General features: G+C 27.0%; 1 long non-coding RNA gene across 1 annotated transcript in view; it reads left to right on the top strand.

Moving 5' to 3' along the window:
- The window catches only part of LOC136084394 (uncharacterized), a 5707-nt gene extending 4452 nt beyond the window's left edge, over positions 1-1255 (top strand). Inside the window, exons 2-3 of the long non-coding RNA XR_010640537.1 lie at positions 1-154; positions 263-1255. The exon at positions 1-154 is cut by the window's left edge and continues 12 nt beyond it. This is a non-coding gene — a long non-coding RNA (uncharacterized LOC136084394). The remainder of the gene's footprint in view (positions 155-262) is intronic.
- Positions 1256-17536: the final 16281 nt, after the last annotated feature.

Below are 17536 nucleotides of genomic sequence, written 5' to 3'. Positions count from 1 at the left end.
TTACTTTAAGAGATTTTGAAGCGAATGAAGTTCTCCTAGAATATAAAGGAGAAATTATATCTCGATTGGAGGCAAAAAAACGCCATGAAGAATACTATTTTTTTTAAAAAGGATGCTTTATTTATGATGTAAATTTTGGCTCTGAAAAAATAAGGTATTTATAAACCATGATAATTAATAAAAAAATTGATTAGTTCAATTATTTGTTAAAAAATGCTATTTGTCAGTAATATAGCATACTTATATTTAAAATAAAATTTAGTATCGATGCAACATCTACATCTTCATTTGAGCGTTATGTAAATGACTCGCCTGAAAAATATGCAAATTGCAGGCCTAAGTGCTGCAAGATTGGTGAAAGCTACCATGTCTTGTTTTTTGCAAAATGTTTTATTGCTAACCATTCAGAGTTACGCTATGACTATGGTGATAAAATAAATCAAAAGTGGAGAGATTCAGTATGGTTTAAATCTTTATTAACTTTAGCGTTATTATTTATTTCTCATATTTTTTATATTTTTTTACTATAAGTGTGTACAGCCAATTTATATAAAAAAAAATAAAAACGTGCAAATATTTTTTGAATATTTTGAAGTACTAATTGTTTGAATATTTGAATTGAAACTAATTATTCTTTGATTTGTTGTTGTTATAAGGGACTTAAAGTGCAGTTAAACCAGGACAATTTAAGGAAATTTAATATTTTCCTTCAATTATTATAATTATATATCACACCTTTTAAAAAACATAATCTTTAAAGACTATTTATATCAACTTAGATAGTTGATCAATGTACATACATTGATCAACTATCTAAGGATAGGCCAAATGCAAATGAGTGTTGCTTATAAATGCATTCAAGTGTTGTCTACAATATCGGATTTTGAGTTCTGTGATACCAAATAGCTCATTGAGAGCTACATGTACAAGTTTACTCTTTAAAATACAACTGCCTGCTAATTAATTGATTTACTTCAAACCACTGTTAATCCCTGCTATATATGTAGGGAGAAGTGAATTTTTAGATTCTATTTATCTAGAAATGTTACAGTTATAGTTATTTTTATACTAAATACCAGACCTAGGTCTACTAAATACTATGTTTAAAAAAATGGATTTATTTTAGACTGACTATTTAAAACCGTTGGATGATGTTTGTGATTTACTTTGCGGAAAGGTTTATGAAATTTTATTCATATTATTTTTTATACTTACTCAGATAATGTACTTGACAACTGTAAAAAATTTAAAAAAATAGCTTTAAGCAACTGTAGATTGCTTTATTAGGAGAACAATTAATATTTGTTTAAAAATTTGGTTTTCAATTTAGATTTTGAGAAAAAGTTTTCATAAGGCATCTGAGGTGTGTGTTTATTATAAATAATAGACAATGAACTTAATTTTTTTTTGTGGAAATAAATATGCTTTTATTTTATAGGTTTTTGCTTCTATTCATCCTAAAAATTCAGGGTATCCTGCAGTGAAGGTCTGTTTTATAAATAAAGCTTTTGTAATGGTATAGAGAATACTGAGTAATCTTAACCTAAAAAAATTTTTTTTATCTTGATTTAGGTTTCATCATCATCATCACATCATCATCATCATCATCATCATCATCATCATCATCATCATCATCATCATCATCATCATCATCATCATTATCATCATCATATATCACATATCATATATAAGTTTTATTAATTTCATATATAAGTATCTATTAAGTAATTTCTATGTTTATTTTCAGACTTGTAAAAAGGAATTAAAATTTACAGAAAGGTTTCCGCTTGAAATACGAAATGAGAAGTAGTTTTTTAGTATTTTATAACCAATATAAATTTTAACAATAATATTTTATTAGTTTCAAAGTTATAAAATATAAAAGTTTTAATCTTTTTAGACCCTTTGAAGAAAGCTTTTTAAAGGTATTTATAATACAACGTAAATACATTACAACAAAACTATATTTATTGAAATCACTTATAGAATCACGGAAACTATATTACTACAGTTTCAAATAATTGGTTGGTTAATTTTTAAAGTATTACTACAGGATTATTATAACTATAGTTCTGTAGTTGGCTGGTGAAATTGTTTGTGATGGTATTGTGATGAGGAGTAATTATTTTTGATTAAGTTGGTGAAATGATGGATTTTAAATTTTCAGTTTGAATGGCTTTAATGAAAACAAAAAATGAAATATTTAGAGAATTCCAAAATAATAATAAATATTAACCTTTACCAACTATAATAATGCTCTAGCTATCCAGCTATAGTAAAATTCTCATATCCTGGTCGAGCAATTTTGTTCCTTAATATAAACCACATTCTAGTGAGTTTATGCCTATTTTTTAAATCTTGACAGTGCAACTTTTTTAATAATAATTGAAAATTCACCTTCATGAAAATTCACTTTGATATAAATTTTTATACTATGTAAAGAGAACATAAATGTATATAATTTGTAAATTACCGAATTTTAATTTTTTTTTTTTGAATCAGCTGTTAGGTTGTGATGCTCCAGAAGCTTTTGTTAATAATAGTGCCCTTGAAATCAAAACTTTTAAAGGAAAAACAGTTGGACAAATAAAGGTTAAATACTTACATTGATAGAATAAAAGCAGTTTTTTATCAGTGGAAATAAATTCTTACTTCAGTGCTAATATAGATTATAATATTTATATAGATTAAAAACTCAAGACTAAATATTTTAAGGATGCTGCAGTAATATTCAAATTGTTTTTCTCTAAAATTTATAAGGAGTTAACACTTGATTCAGTGACCTGTTTTGATTCTTTTTCGCAACCTGTTATCTCAGACATTGATTTGAAGGTAATTTTTATTATTGCATTTTTAAAATAAAATGAAATAGTTTTTTGTTTCACATACCACAAGGCTATTTGAAGCAAATTTTATAAATATATTTTAAATCAAATGTATAAATAATATGACACACACACCAACACACACACACAGATATATATATATATATATATATATATATATATATATATATATATATATATATATATATATATATATATATATATATATATATACATATATATGTATATATATATATATATATATATATATATATATATATATATATATATATATATATATATATATATACGTCTTATTCACTCCCATTTTTGCTTAAAAGCTAAAACAGCTCCAACTACGTTTACAATACATTTTTGTACCTTGTCTGCAAGAGAAAAAGCATCATTGGATCAACCAGCCCAAATGTGACAACAGTATTCCATACAGACACTAATAAAAGATTTGTAAATGTAGAAAATGGAAAACACAATAAAGAGAAGCAACATTAGCAGATGCTCATATTGCAATGATTTATTTATAAGGTTTCCATGAGAGACTAAAAGATAATCAAAGACGAAGGAAAGTAAAAGTCTTAGTAAAAGTGTAGCCATTCATCAGTATAGAAATATTGACTACAAATGTGATAATTATTAGCAATTACATATACTACAGTGTTGATATAACTATAACAGCTTTTAAAATTAAAAACCCATGTTTATATTTTTAGCAAATCTGCATGCTTTTTTGTTCTTTGGTTTCCCTTATTATTAATTAAAAAAGAATTACAAACTATATATGAATAAGAATATATATTTAAAAATAGAACATATTGCATGGTCTTTTGTTTAATTGTTTTAATTTCCCCAATATTGTTTAAATTATTTTTGTCTAAAATATATACGAATAAGAATTATTTCAATTTAAGGAAGGAACCTTTGAATCAGCGAATTGTTTTGATTCCAATTTACAACCTGTTATGTCAGATGACAAGGATTTTAAGGTAAATTAGACTATTAAATTTTTTATTTTATATATCTTTTTCTTAAACAATTATGTTATCACTATAGTATATAAGTATATATATATATATATATATATATATATATATATATATATATATATATATATATATATATATATATATATATATATATATATATATATATATATATATATATATATATATATATATATATATATATATATATATATATATATATATATATATATATATATATATAGGGGTGGGAGCAGATTTTTTTCAAAAAAGTTGTTTTTAGGGCCACCCTAATATATATATACATATATCTATATATATATATATATATATATATATATATATATATATATATATATATATATATATATATATATATATATATATATATATATATATCGTCGTTGGCCAGGTAATATCTTACTTGTGTAAAAAGCAAAATTTTACAGGAGACTGAAAAAACTATATATTTCAATGAAATGAGGTTTAAAAAGTAAGAGTAAAAAACAAATAACTAACAAATTATATTATAATTTGTTAGTTATTTGTTTTTTACTCTTAATTGTGATAAAATAAATAGTATCCGTCAGGTCAGGTTATCCTTACATAAAGTCAGGTTATCTTGCTACTGGTAACATGTAATCCAGTACAACCTGGATTAGATGTTACCAGTAAAAATGGATGTTAAACTTACAAAAAAAAGTCATTTGATGTGATTACTGGTGATCACATCATTACTGGCAATCTAAAATTTTTTTCTTTCTTCAAAAATTCAGATGGGTGCAGGTGTCGACGCGTCGTTTTTGCTGCGCAAGCGTCAATTCGTGAGGAACTTCTCGGCAGCGCCTATTGACGAGTCCAATTTTTTGTCTATTTTAGTTGTGCTAACAACTTTAACATTATTCAAATTAGTTGTTATTTACAAGTAAAATCATAAAGCTCAGTATTACTTAGAAGTATTACTTTACTAGCCAAACTAAATTTATAAGTTTTATGAACAAACTTTATTAAATTATGTAATAAAATTGAAACAAAGTTGTCCATTTTAATATATCCACAATGTTCGAAATTTTATAAGGAAAAGGTTCAAACTTGAACCTCATTAAAAACTGTCAAAAGGTCAAGCGTTCGAACCTAAACATGTTCAAACTGGAAGCCCTAATGTATATATGTGTTGTATGTGTATATATGTGATACTATATATAAAGGATTATATATGGTATCACTAGTGAGATTCCACTAGTGGTACCATATACTATTTATATCTATTATAACTTTTATGTATATTTTCAGACTTGTAAAGAGAAGTTAAAATGTACAGAAAGGTTTCTGCCTGATACTCCAAACGAGAAGTAGTTTTTTATTATTTTGTAGCATAATATAATACTAGTATAAATTATATTACAGTAGAATTCTGTTAACTCGGACCCTAGATAAGTCTTTTACTAAGTCTCACAATTTTCAATTCCCCTTGAACTCTCTATACATCCGAAAGCTTTGCTTTACTCAGTCATTCGCTAAGTCAGACTATTTATCTATTACCCTTGAGTGCCCAACTTAACGGGACTCTACTGTAATAACCTTTTATTAGTTTCAAAATTATAAAATAAAAGAGTTGTTAATTTTTTTAGACCCTTTGAAGAAAGATTTTTAAAGGTATTTAGAATTTTTGAGATCTTATTTTTCTTTAAGTAATTCTTAAAATTTAAGTTCTGCTGATGTTGTTTCTTTTCCTCTCATAAAACCAAACTGCATATCATGGATATGTAAACTGCTATTTATTTTTTAAGTTGTGATTCTTTTATATATCTCTGTGAAGCAATTTTGTTTCTTGATATAGGCCAGATTCTAGCAAATTACTGCATCCTTTATAAATCATGACAGTTTTATTTTTTATAGAATTAATAATATTAATTTGTGTCTGGTTATTTGTGAAGAAAATGTAGTTGGATATAATTTATATAATTTACAATTTATATAATTATAATTTATAATATAATTGTAAAAATATTTTTTCTCAAATCAGCTGTTAGGTTGTGATCTTCCAGAAAATTTTATCAATAATAGTGCCCTTGATATAAAATTATATGATAGAAAAGTAGTTGGACAAAAAAGAAAGGTTAAATACTTGTATTGATATTTTTTATATATACTAGGGTGTCCCATAAGTTCGCGGGCACTTTGCGACAAAACTTTATTTCATTGTAACTTAATATTTATTAACAATTATTCTTCAAAGTAAATTCCATTGCTTTCTACAGCTTTCGTCCATCTTTGCGCCAATTGCTCAATTCCGCGACGATACCATTCCGCCGGTTTGGAGGCGAAAAACTCTCTACACCCATTTTCAACCTCCTCCAAAGAATCGAAGGTCCTACCGCGAAGAAAGTCAGCCATCGAACGGAACAGGTGGTAGTCGGATGGCGCAAGGTCCAGACTGTATGCAGGATGAGGAAGAACTTCAATTCCAGGCAACTCCGAAATTTTTTCCTTGGTGCGAACGGCGGTGTGTGCTGGAGCGTTGTCGTGTAGCAGGAGCGCGCGCTTTCGATTGACCAAGGCAGGATAACGAGCCGAGAGAGCGGCATAAACACGATCCAGTTGTTCAGTGTAGAGTGCGGCGTTCACTGCAAGACCATTTGGAACAAGCTCAAAGTGAATTATCCCCTCGAAATTCCACCAAACACACAACATGACCTTGTGAACGAACCGATCCTGTTTGGCAACTTGTAGAGCGGGTTGGCCAGGCTGGATCCAAACGTTCGCCTTATTGGCGTTATGGAAGAAGACCCACTTTTCATCTCCAGTAACAACTCGACGCCAGAAACGAAGGTCCTTGGGGTTTTCAAGCAGATGGGTGCAGGTGTCGACGCGTCGTTTTTGCTGCGCAAGCGTCAATTCGTGAGGAACTTCTCGGCAGCGCCTATTGACGAGTCCAATTTGATGGAGGTGGCGATCGATGGTGGACTTGGAAGGGCCGAGCTCTGCCGACAATGTGCGGGTGCTAGTTTGTGGTTGCTGCTCCACCAGCTCGCGCAGCGCCTCATTGTTTACTGTCGATGGACGGCCTGACCTGGGTAGATCTGCAAGGCTGGTTTCGCCGTTGTTAAAGCGCTTGAACCATTTAACCGCTGCGGTTTTCTTGACCATTCCCTCGCCTTCCACATTGCAAATTTCAGCTGCTGCATCTCTTGAACTCAGTCCTTTTTTCCAATAGTGACGCAAAAGTACGCGAATCTCATATTTTTCGTCCGTCATTTTAGAACTAAAAAGACACATTTTTAAATCACAATTACAAAAAGCGATACACCATTTTAAAGAGGAATAAAAATACTACAAAATAATATCAATCATTAATTGATTTGAGTCAAACGTCATAAAAAAAATTATGTTTGAAAATATTAGCTTCAAGTGCCCGCGAACTTATGGGACAACCTAGTATATATTTATATTGGTAATGCAGTGCTACTTTATATGTATATGGATTGAAAACTTATTACCGAATTTTTTAGGGATGGTTTATTTGGTTGTTCCCTAATAATATTCTAGAGAATTTATATGAATGATATAGATGATATGAATGAATTAAAAATATTAGTTTTTATTTTAAGAAGGTATTGGTTGAGTCAACGACTCGTCTTGATTCTTATTTACAACTTCCTATGTTCAATGACAATGATTTAACAGTAAGTTCCTAATAATACTTAGGTTGTTTGAGTAGTTCATAGAAATTCATCTATAAAGATATGATGAGACAGGAAATAGTTAAATATTTGTATATCATTTTAAACTGTGTTTAATTATGAACATTTTATGTACTTGGTAAAATATTTTGAATGTTTATTAAAAAAGTTATTTAAATTTTATTATATATGTTTAAAAAAAAAAATTTTTAATAGAAAAATTTGAATATCGAACATATATTAAAACCTGTGCTCTACTTGGAGTTTCAGCACAAGCCATAACCAATGAATTGGTTTTAGTTCATGGTGACCAAGCTCCAAAATGTAGTTTAGTTGCTAAGTGGGCTACTTTATTTAAATATGGTCAAGAGAGCCTCAAAGATGACTCACTCAGTGCACCCTCAAACCATGTATACAGCTGAGAATATTGAACATGTGCGAGCCACATGTTCAATATTCTCAGTTGTATACATGGTTTGAGGAAAATCCGCATGCCACACTTGATATAATTGAAGCCTTGACATTGATTAATCGTTTTACAATCAATAAAATCATTCACAACACACTTGAGAAAAGAAAATTAGCATCACATTTGATACCCCACGAGTTAACTGATCAAAATTGCAAGAATAGAGTTGAAGCATGTAAGGAAAATTTAGCCTTTTTCAGAAACGGCCCATGTAAACTATGTGATATTATTACAGGGGATGAGTTGTGGTTTTATTTGAGACAAATTGGACCAAAGTGTTGGCTTACGCTAGTTGGGTTGGTGAAGGTGAAAGTCTTAGAACTATAGTAAGATGCGATAGGTTTCAGCCGAAAAACATGTTCTACATCTTCAAAAAAACAAGTGTTGTTTTTGGGTTATGTTGAAAAGGGGACACCATTACTATCGAATATTATATAAAAAATTGTTTGAAACCTCTTATATGTGAAATAAATAAGCAAAGACCTATAACAGGCACTCAAAATTTCAAATTTCTCCATGATAACGACTGACCCCATGTGACTCAAACCGTCACAAATTGACTAAACCAAGCTGGAATTACAATAATTTACCACCCACCGTACTAACCAGACTTAGTTCCATCCGATTATTGGCTATTTGACTTGAAAAAAAAAATCTTGATGACGATACTGATGTCGAAAGTCAAAAAATTTGCATAAGGAAGCTACTTCAAAGTATAACCAAAGAAGAGTATAAAGAAACATTTACAAATGGTTTGATGCAACTTTATATAGATAATGATGGACATTATTTTGAACATTTAATAAAATTAAATTTAAGAAAACTCTTTTTTTTATTTTATAGGGGAGGGGACAAACTTTTCTAACAACAAGTAATATAATTTTTTTGGAATAAAATTGATTATATAGATATAACTTTTTATTTTAGAGAGTAAGCAATTCTAAATTATCAACTGGTTTTGATTTTTTTTTGCCACCTGTAGTGTTAGATGACATTCATTTTAAGGTATATTTAAGCGTATATTATTTTATATAATATTATAATTTAAAAAAATATCATTAAATCCAGAAACATTTAGGCATTGCTAATAATTTCTAAAACCAATTTTACAAATAAATCTTTATTGTTTATTAAAAAGCCTTTTTTATTCAATTTCATTTAAGAAATTATAAGAAAAAGAGTTACTAACAACACAAAATTTTAAAACGTTGCAGAGGTAAATGGTAGTTTTGGAGTTCCGCCTCATCTCGGCAATATATAGAGCTCACTTATTTTTTTTTATAAAACATTAATTCAAAATAAAATGAATTGAAAACAAAACTTATTTTTTATTCTTTCTCTCTGTATGTATGTATGTATGTATGTATGTATGTATGTATGTATGTATGTATGTATGTATGTATGTATGTATGTATGTATGTATGTATGTATGTATGTATGTATGCATGTATGTATGTATGTATGTATGTATGTAAGTATGTATGTATGTATGCATGTATGTATGTATGTATGTATGTATGTATGTATGTGTGTATGTATGTATGTATGCATGTATGTACAAAAGACCGGGGTGGGTGTAATCTTGCTATAGTATTTCTGCATTAACATAATTTTTTTGCTTGCGCTAGTTTTTCCTTCAAATCAGAGCGTCAATATTCTTTTACATTCGTTGACCAGATTTCATAGTTTTGTCTTAAGGCGCTTCTGGACACGACCTACGGACTCCACCATTTCTAGAATGATATCACCATATTTTTTTTATGGATTACTTTTAATCACCTTTTTATATGATGATGTATTGTAATATCAAATCTATTGATTACAAATTAAATTTCGTTTTTTAATTAATTTTTTAGTTATAACCATCATTTGTACTGTTATTATTACTGTTCTTTAAATCGCGCTTCTTTTTTTTTTTTTGCAATTCTTTGACACGATGTGATCGTTAACACACTTTCGTGAGTTTATTGCAGTGACAGTGACATTCTGCCATGTACCATATACTGACACGTAACATGATTGATATTGGTAAGTGGGCTCACAAAACCAGATTTCCTTAATTTGACCAATAGTTTTTTGCATACTTTGTTTAGCAACTTTTTTATAGACTCTATCTAAAGATTTTGGAATGGAGTTATAAGTTTTACGACTACTGAACAACATTTACTAATAATTCAAAACCCAAGCTGACTTTTCTAAACGCAGTCACGTGTCAAAAATTTGTTTAAATTTTTTTTCTTGAATTTTATTATCATCAAAATATTTAGTCGAGTTTATAGTCAGAAGAGTTAGATTCAGATTTTTTAATTTTATTTACACGATTTGCGCATCAACTCATTATAGATAAAAACTCGTCAACTCATCATTCTAAAAGAAAACTAGTCAATCAAACTATCGTCATTTGAGCTACATTCTTGACAAAGGAAAAATTATTAAAAAATAACTTTAGGAGTTTATGCTATTATTTTCGTTATCATGCAAATAACTTCAACGAAATCTAGATTTTTAATTTTTGGTCCTTGCAGACTATTAGATTAAGGTTTGTTATCACATTCAGAATGTTTATCTTCACTTACAAAACATTTTACAGCGTTTCTTTCCTCTTGATAGATCCTTACTACTTTCCATTAATTAATTTAAGAACAACATACAAATCGAAAGAAGTAAATCTTTTATTAACAAAACAATTTTGCTCTTGTAAGCAAACTTTTATACAACATTTATATGATGATAGACCTCGAAAGGCAGTTTAAAATTATCATACATTTTACATAACAGTTAAAGAAAATAATTTTTATTTCAAGACTTTGCATAAAATAATCAAAACAATGATAGCTTATATTAATTTTGAAACTGTAGCTAAGGTGTTGCTAAGGATTAATTTGTATATGTACCTAACTGAATGGAAATATCAAAATATATATAAGATAAAACTTTTTTTAAAAACTAAAACAGAATGAAGTTTTATAATAATTAAGATTGCAGATTTTTTTTTATTAACATTTTTTTGTTTTGTTTTTGAACCACCTTTTGAATGGGCATTAAATCAAAAGCAATTTTGTGTACAAAACAAAGTAAACACGAAGTCGTAAAAGAATACTTATTCTCAGTAAATCTTTATGTAAATAAACTCTTACTGCTTTAATATTAACTTTGTTTTAAATGTGCAGTTTTTTATCAATCATATTATGTTATAGTATGTATAGTATATATCTTTAATATATATTTATATTTCTAACAGTATAGAATAAATAACGGTTAGAAATAAATGTATTTTTTAAAATTAAATTAACTAGCGTTTATCTTTTATTTAAATTTATTTATAAATTTAGTATTTATTTAAATTAACTAGAAATTATTTAGTTAACGGTTAGAAATAAAGTTAGTCAATAAATTTAATAACTTCAAAAACATAAACTATCGGGAAAATATGTGATATTCAAAAACATAGACTATCGGGAAAGTCTGTGATCAACTGAAGAACAGTTTTAAAAAGCCCCAATAGAGTTTGTTCTCTGAAACATCACAATTTACTTATATTAGGTTGATATGATTTCTGAAAATCCATTATTTAATATAAGATTAAGAAATTATGAATAAATATTTAAAAAAATACTTAAAAAAATAAAACGCCTTAATATAGCATGAGACTATTTAACAACGTATGTGCAAATAAAAACTGTTTATATCAGAAAATAATTGACAACCAATAGAATTTGCTCTAATTTGTTTTAAAAAAATTGAACAGTATAACAAAGAGATGGCATATTATGGAGTGACGGGTTTAAAATTTAGCTTGCATCATTCAGATTGAAAAAGAAATTATGAGATGAGAAAAAAAGTATATGCGTTTAAATCCGAAGTATTAAACTAAATAATTAAACATTTAAAGTTTGTTTTAAACATGTTGATAGTAAAGAATGATTTTGGGATGTTTTAAGGCATTTCTAGTTTAGAAATATAAAATCATGGGCATCGCGGATCTTTAAGATATAATTTAAATCATTCATAGAGACAAAAAAAACAACTAAAAAAACTAAATCAAGCAAAATGATTCTGTTGCAAAGATATATTGCGCAATACATAATACAAAACCAGTCAAGTTTTGTTCGACAAAAGCAATCATATACAAAACTATTTCTAAGCAAGAATTTTTTTTTTATTGGTTTCACAAAGAAAGAATTTTAAAGTTAAAAAGATAATTATGATAGACCTGCTCCAACTAAACTTTCTGTTGCGGCGTGCCAACTAAACTTTCTGTTGTGCCTTGAACATTTAACTGCGTCTACTCCATACGAAGCAGTTAGGAAACCAGTAGAGCAAGATGCAGCCGTGGGTCTATAATATTTTGCACTGTTTGTGTTATCATAATGATTACCCGCATGATTTTTTAACTTATAAGTTAAAATATTTGAAACAAAAATAAAAATTCAAAATTTTTAAATTTGTCGTTTGGTCGTGATCAAGACAATTTTTATTTCTATATGATTTCCGCTACAAGACTGTTTCAGCTGATGTTTATCAAATATGTTGCAAAAAGTATCCAAAAATCACTGTTATCCACGACGTACTATTCTTAACACTATCTGCGTTAGTAGTATTTTCTTAAAAAATAAAAAATAAACTTTAGCATCTTAAATCACGTTTGCAATGTCTCAAAAAACTTATTTATGGTATTTATGACTTTAAATTAATATATATATATATATATATATATATATATATATATATATATATATAGATTTAATTGCATGTTGTTATTTTTAAGAATAGTTATTTTAATTAAAAAAAATTTTTGCCTCATTCGCTCTCATGCTTCTAGTTGTCTCGTATGCAAATGTTGATAATACTGTTGTATGTTATCAGTGTACGTGTGTGCGTATTTTATATATGCTACTTTTTTGATCCCAAACAACAGCTAAAATGATAAGTGAATAAAGAATAACAAATCAATCTTGGAGTTAGGAAAAGAACGTATTAACAAATTAAAGAAAGCATACTGTTAGCTCGTGTAAGTTTCTTGTTAAGATGACTATTTAACCAATCATATAAACGATTAAGATTTTGATTAGATTTTTTAAAATACTTCGCAAGTTATATATATGTATATATATATATATATATATATATATATATATATATATATATATATATATATATATATATATATATATATATATATATATATACATATATATATATGTATATATATGTATATATATATATATATATATATATATATATATATATATATATATATATATATATATATATATATATATATATATATATATATATATATATATATATATATATATATATATATATATATATATATATATATATATATATATATATATATATATATATATATATATATATATATATATATATATATATATATATATATATATATATATATATACTATATTTATATATATATATATATGGTTATATTATTTATATATTATTATATATTAGTATATTTATATATATATATATATGGTTAAAAGAAATCAGTTTTTACATTTTTTATATAATAAATTAATATTAATTTTTACTTATTAGAAAAACAAAATATTTAACAATAGAGAAAAACAAAGTTTTAAATTTTTAGAGCTGTCCAAGGCTTTATGGTTTGTTTTGGAGTTTGAAAGTTGCTACTGGTTTACTGCTTATTTTAAAGGCACTCAGTTGAAGTTGTTTTTTACTTTTTGTTTATCTAAGTTTATTTTTGGAAAAAATATTTATTAATTGAAAAAAAAATCTGTAAGCCTTGGGTTTATTTTGAATATAAATATCAACTTAAATTTGTGGAAGCTTTGAGATAAGCCTATGAAAAATCTAGAAAAATAAGGACATCAGCTGTAAAGACTTAGAGGAGACGAGGACGCATTGATCGATGCACTAAGTGTCGCGCTCCAACTAAAAAAAGGAAATAAGTTAATAATCAGAGAATCATTGAATATTTTGAAATAATTTTTACAGAGGATATCATATATTCATTTCTTTAAAATAGTTAGGTGATATTTTCCTACAAAAAAAACAGATTTTAGAGTGAAAATTTTTTTTTTTGGTTCTTTGATGTAAAATTTTTAATTCCAAGTGAATCATTCAGATCCTAATTATGAATTCTGCCAGAGTTAGTGCATTTTTAGAACAATCGTTTACCTGCGGTCGTTTGATAATGTAAGTATGATCTTTAAATGAGTTTGTAACTATTTTCCTTGAATTTTTCAATACACCCCTTATAAGGTGTAATCTAATGCTTTTGTAATGACTGCTAAATAACAATTCCATGTGGACAGTTATTAAAGTTTTGTAAATTTCTATATGCACAACCATTAATGATTGCAACACCTTAATTCCCTAGATTAATTCCGTACGAAGGAATTCTCCAAGAGAATGTGTATAAAAGCCGCATCTTTATTGATTCAAATGTTACAAATTCATCCGTATCCTAAAGCTGCTTCACGGAAATCAAACATTAATAATTGAGGACGACGTAAGAGTAGATCTTTAATAGCCACAGATACCTCGGAAAAAGAGGCACTTGCAGCTGCAAAAAAAGCAAGAACTTTTAAAGGAGCTTACAAAAAACAATCAAGAAGAAGATTCTACAGGGAGAATCTCATAAAAAGCAATCCTTTAAAAATCATTGTCAGATGAATCAGTAGACCTGCAAATTTGAGACAGTCATTAAATTAATAATAACCTTGATGACGATGGATTTAATGACAGCAATGCTGATAATTTTGATGTGCCATAATGTGTCGTTTTAAGAGCACGATATATTTTAAGTGCGATTTGGATGAATACTAATTGCAATAATTTATTAATGAAAGATATACTATTATTGTTGAAATCGCGTATTTATTTATTTGATGTCCATGATCTCCCCTACACATGTTGGAGCAATAAAATTTGACAAGCATTTTTAAAATAGTGAACATTTGAACATTAAAAATCAAGAAATATAAAAAAAATTGAAAAAAAGTTAATATTGCAGAGTTGATTGGTTGCAAAGTTTTATAGGAAAACAACCAGAGTTATTTATACAGAAACCTGAAACCAACTGGCTTTGCTTGATCAACTGGCTTTAACCGACACATTATAGGAGAATTTTTATTAAAATTAAGCGATAAAAATTTGATCCTCACTGTTTATCAGTGCTCATTGTGGAGAAAAAAATGTAACGGGATGGTATTCGGTAAATTAAAAATACCATACTGCCTAATCATTGTTATATGAAGCAATTTATAAAAAGGTGGCGGGATGGTTTATACTTTATAAAAGGTTAACGGGATGGCATCTCGCCTCACTTGAGACACCTGCTGTATATATAACACATCAGCGCCTCATAAATCATTAAACTTTGCTCTGTATATAAGTTTCTCATTACAAAATCCAGAATTTATTATACCAGCTTTACAAATTTGCCCACATTTATTATAGAAAACAAAACGGAGATGTTATCTTTTAATTAATGCAATTTAAGTCTACTGTAAATAACTGTATAAATAGGAGTCTGTCTGACCGTGAGTAAACTACTCGATTCGATTTACTTTATTTTATTAAACTACAATAAAATAAAGTAAAACGATTGTTAACATATTTATAACAAATGTTTTACATAATTATTTTACTTAAATATAACAATTTACTTAAATATAACAGATCACTTAAATGTATGCAGATATTTTTATTGTCAATATGACTATATAAAACAATATCTTAAACGTGTGAATTCATACATTTAGGCATAACTGGTATTTGAGAAAAGATATTGAACACTAAAGAACATAAAACATAACACCTAAAGCATTTGGTAATGTACCAATAAAATATTTATAATAAAAATTGTTGGTATTACAAAGTAGAACACTCATGTAACCATTATTTTAAAAATAGTGACCGAATATCAAAGTAATCGGTAACGCTTTGAGGTATAAGTAGCAAAAAACTGACAAAATTTAAACTAAAACTGCCATAAATCTTAAACCAGTCAACCAATTAGACTAAAATTTTGTCAAGAGTTTGGTGTGGCTATAGGCTACATTTGCACTAATTTTAATCAAATTATATAGAGTGGTTCATATTCTACAAGTGTTTTTATTGGCACACTATGAAGTCAAAATTTTACTCAATTTGAATATAAATTAAATTTTTTCCGCGGACAAAATTAAAAGATTTCAAAATTTGCATCACAGGGTACCTTGATGTGTACGCTATCTTTCCGTATAAGTGGCGTTCTTGGGTCAGCTAGGTAGGCATTATCAGAATCCGTGCTAACCACGTGAAAAAGGATAAGCTATGGCAGTTGAATGAGATTAAGAATATTTTGAAGGATATACTTATATATAATACAATATCTTTTTTTAAACATATTTAATATACTACTTGTGGTATTTAAAAAAAATTTGATGTAAAAATAACTTTAACTAAAAACCTTGAAGAAAAGTTATGAGCCTTACATAATTATTTGTATATAATAATTTAAAAACAAGACTTAATTCGTTTATTTAAATCAAATTTTCAAAATATGAAGTTTACAACAGTTATTTTTAAATATCAAAATAAAAATAATTGCTTAAAAAGAAAACATAAATCTTAAAATATTTAACATAATTATATTTACAACTGTATAAAATAACATTCATTGAAATATAAAAAATATTTAGCCTGAAGCAAAGTTCTTGCATATTAAAAATAAAAAACACTAGTTTAAACATTCGTAAAATGAAAGCGATCAATTCCTCATTATATTACTTTTTATTGCTTTTTTTAAATACGTATTTTTTTATTATATAAAAATTCTTAAAAATATTAAACAACAAACGCACTCAGATCATGGAAGTATAAACGGATGGAAGTTCATCAAATTGAAAGTTAGCGAAACTATGCTTGTAACCTTTTGTTCATTTAACAAAAGAAAAATACATCAAGACTGTACTTTAACGTACGTCAATTGTCTATTAGACCAATGGAACAAATAAAAGACCATATTTGTTTAATTTGACTCACGGCTATTTATCTTTGCATTGCGATCGATTTCAAGTCAAAGATTTTATATTATACAGAGTTTAATATAAATATTATTTGAAATGGCAACTGAAGGTGTTCTATCTATCATTGATATTGAGGATATTGAAGGAAAAGATTTTTTATTTTTGCTTGAAGGAATAGAAGATGAAATTGAAGTTATAATAGATGATGAAGAAATCGATTTCAGTATAAATGAAGGTAAATTATGTGTTTAATTAGTATATAATTATAATTATAATATTATTATAGTTTTTTAAAAACTTCAAACATTTATATTTTACTTACACTACCGTTTAGTTTTTATTTAATTTGAACATTTTGATCATCTCTCTAAGAAACATTCGAAAAAGCTTTTAAAGTTACATTCCATTAATTCCATTAGAAAGATTGAAGAATATTTTTAGTGATTTGTTTTGGATAGTAATCGATTTAACATCCAAGGACTTAATTTTAAATTTGAGTTTTGGTCTGCTAAAGTCGCTTGGAAATATTACTGCATTACTTGCATCCAAAATC

This window comes from Hydra vulgaris, chromosome 08, assembly GCF_038396675.1.
Source record: "Hydra vulgaris chromosome 08, alternate assembly HydraT2T_AEP".
NCBI lineage: Eukaryota > Metazoa > Cnidaria > Hydrozoa > Anthoathecata > Hydridae > Hydra > Hydra vulgaris.
The sequence above is the reverse complement of the archived record's forward strand: the minus strand, read 5'-3'. Positions and strand labels throughout refer to the sequence as shown.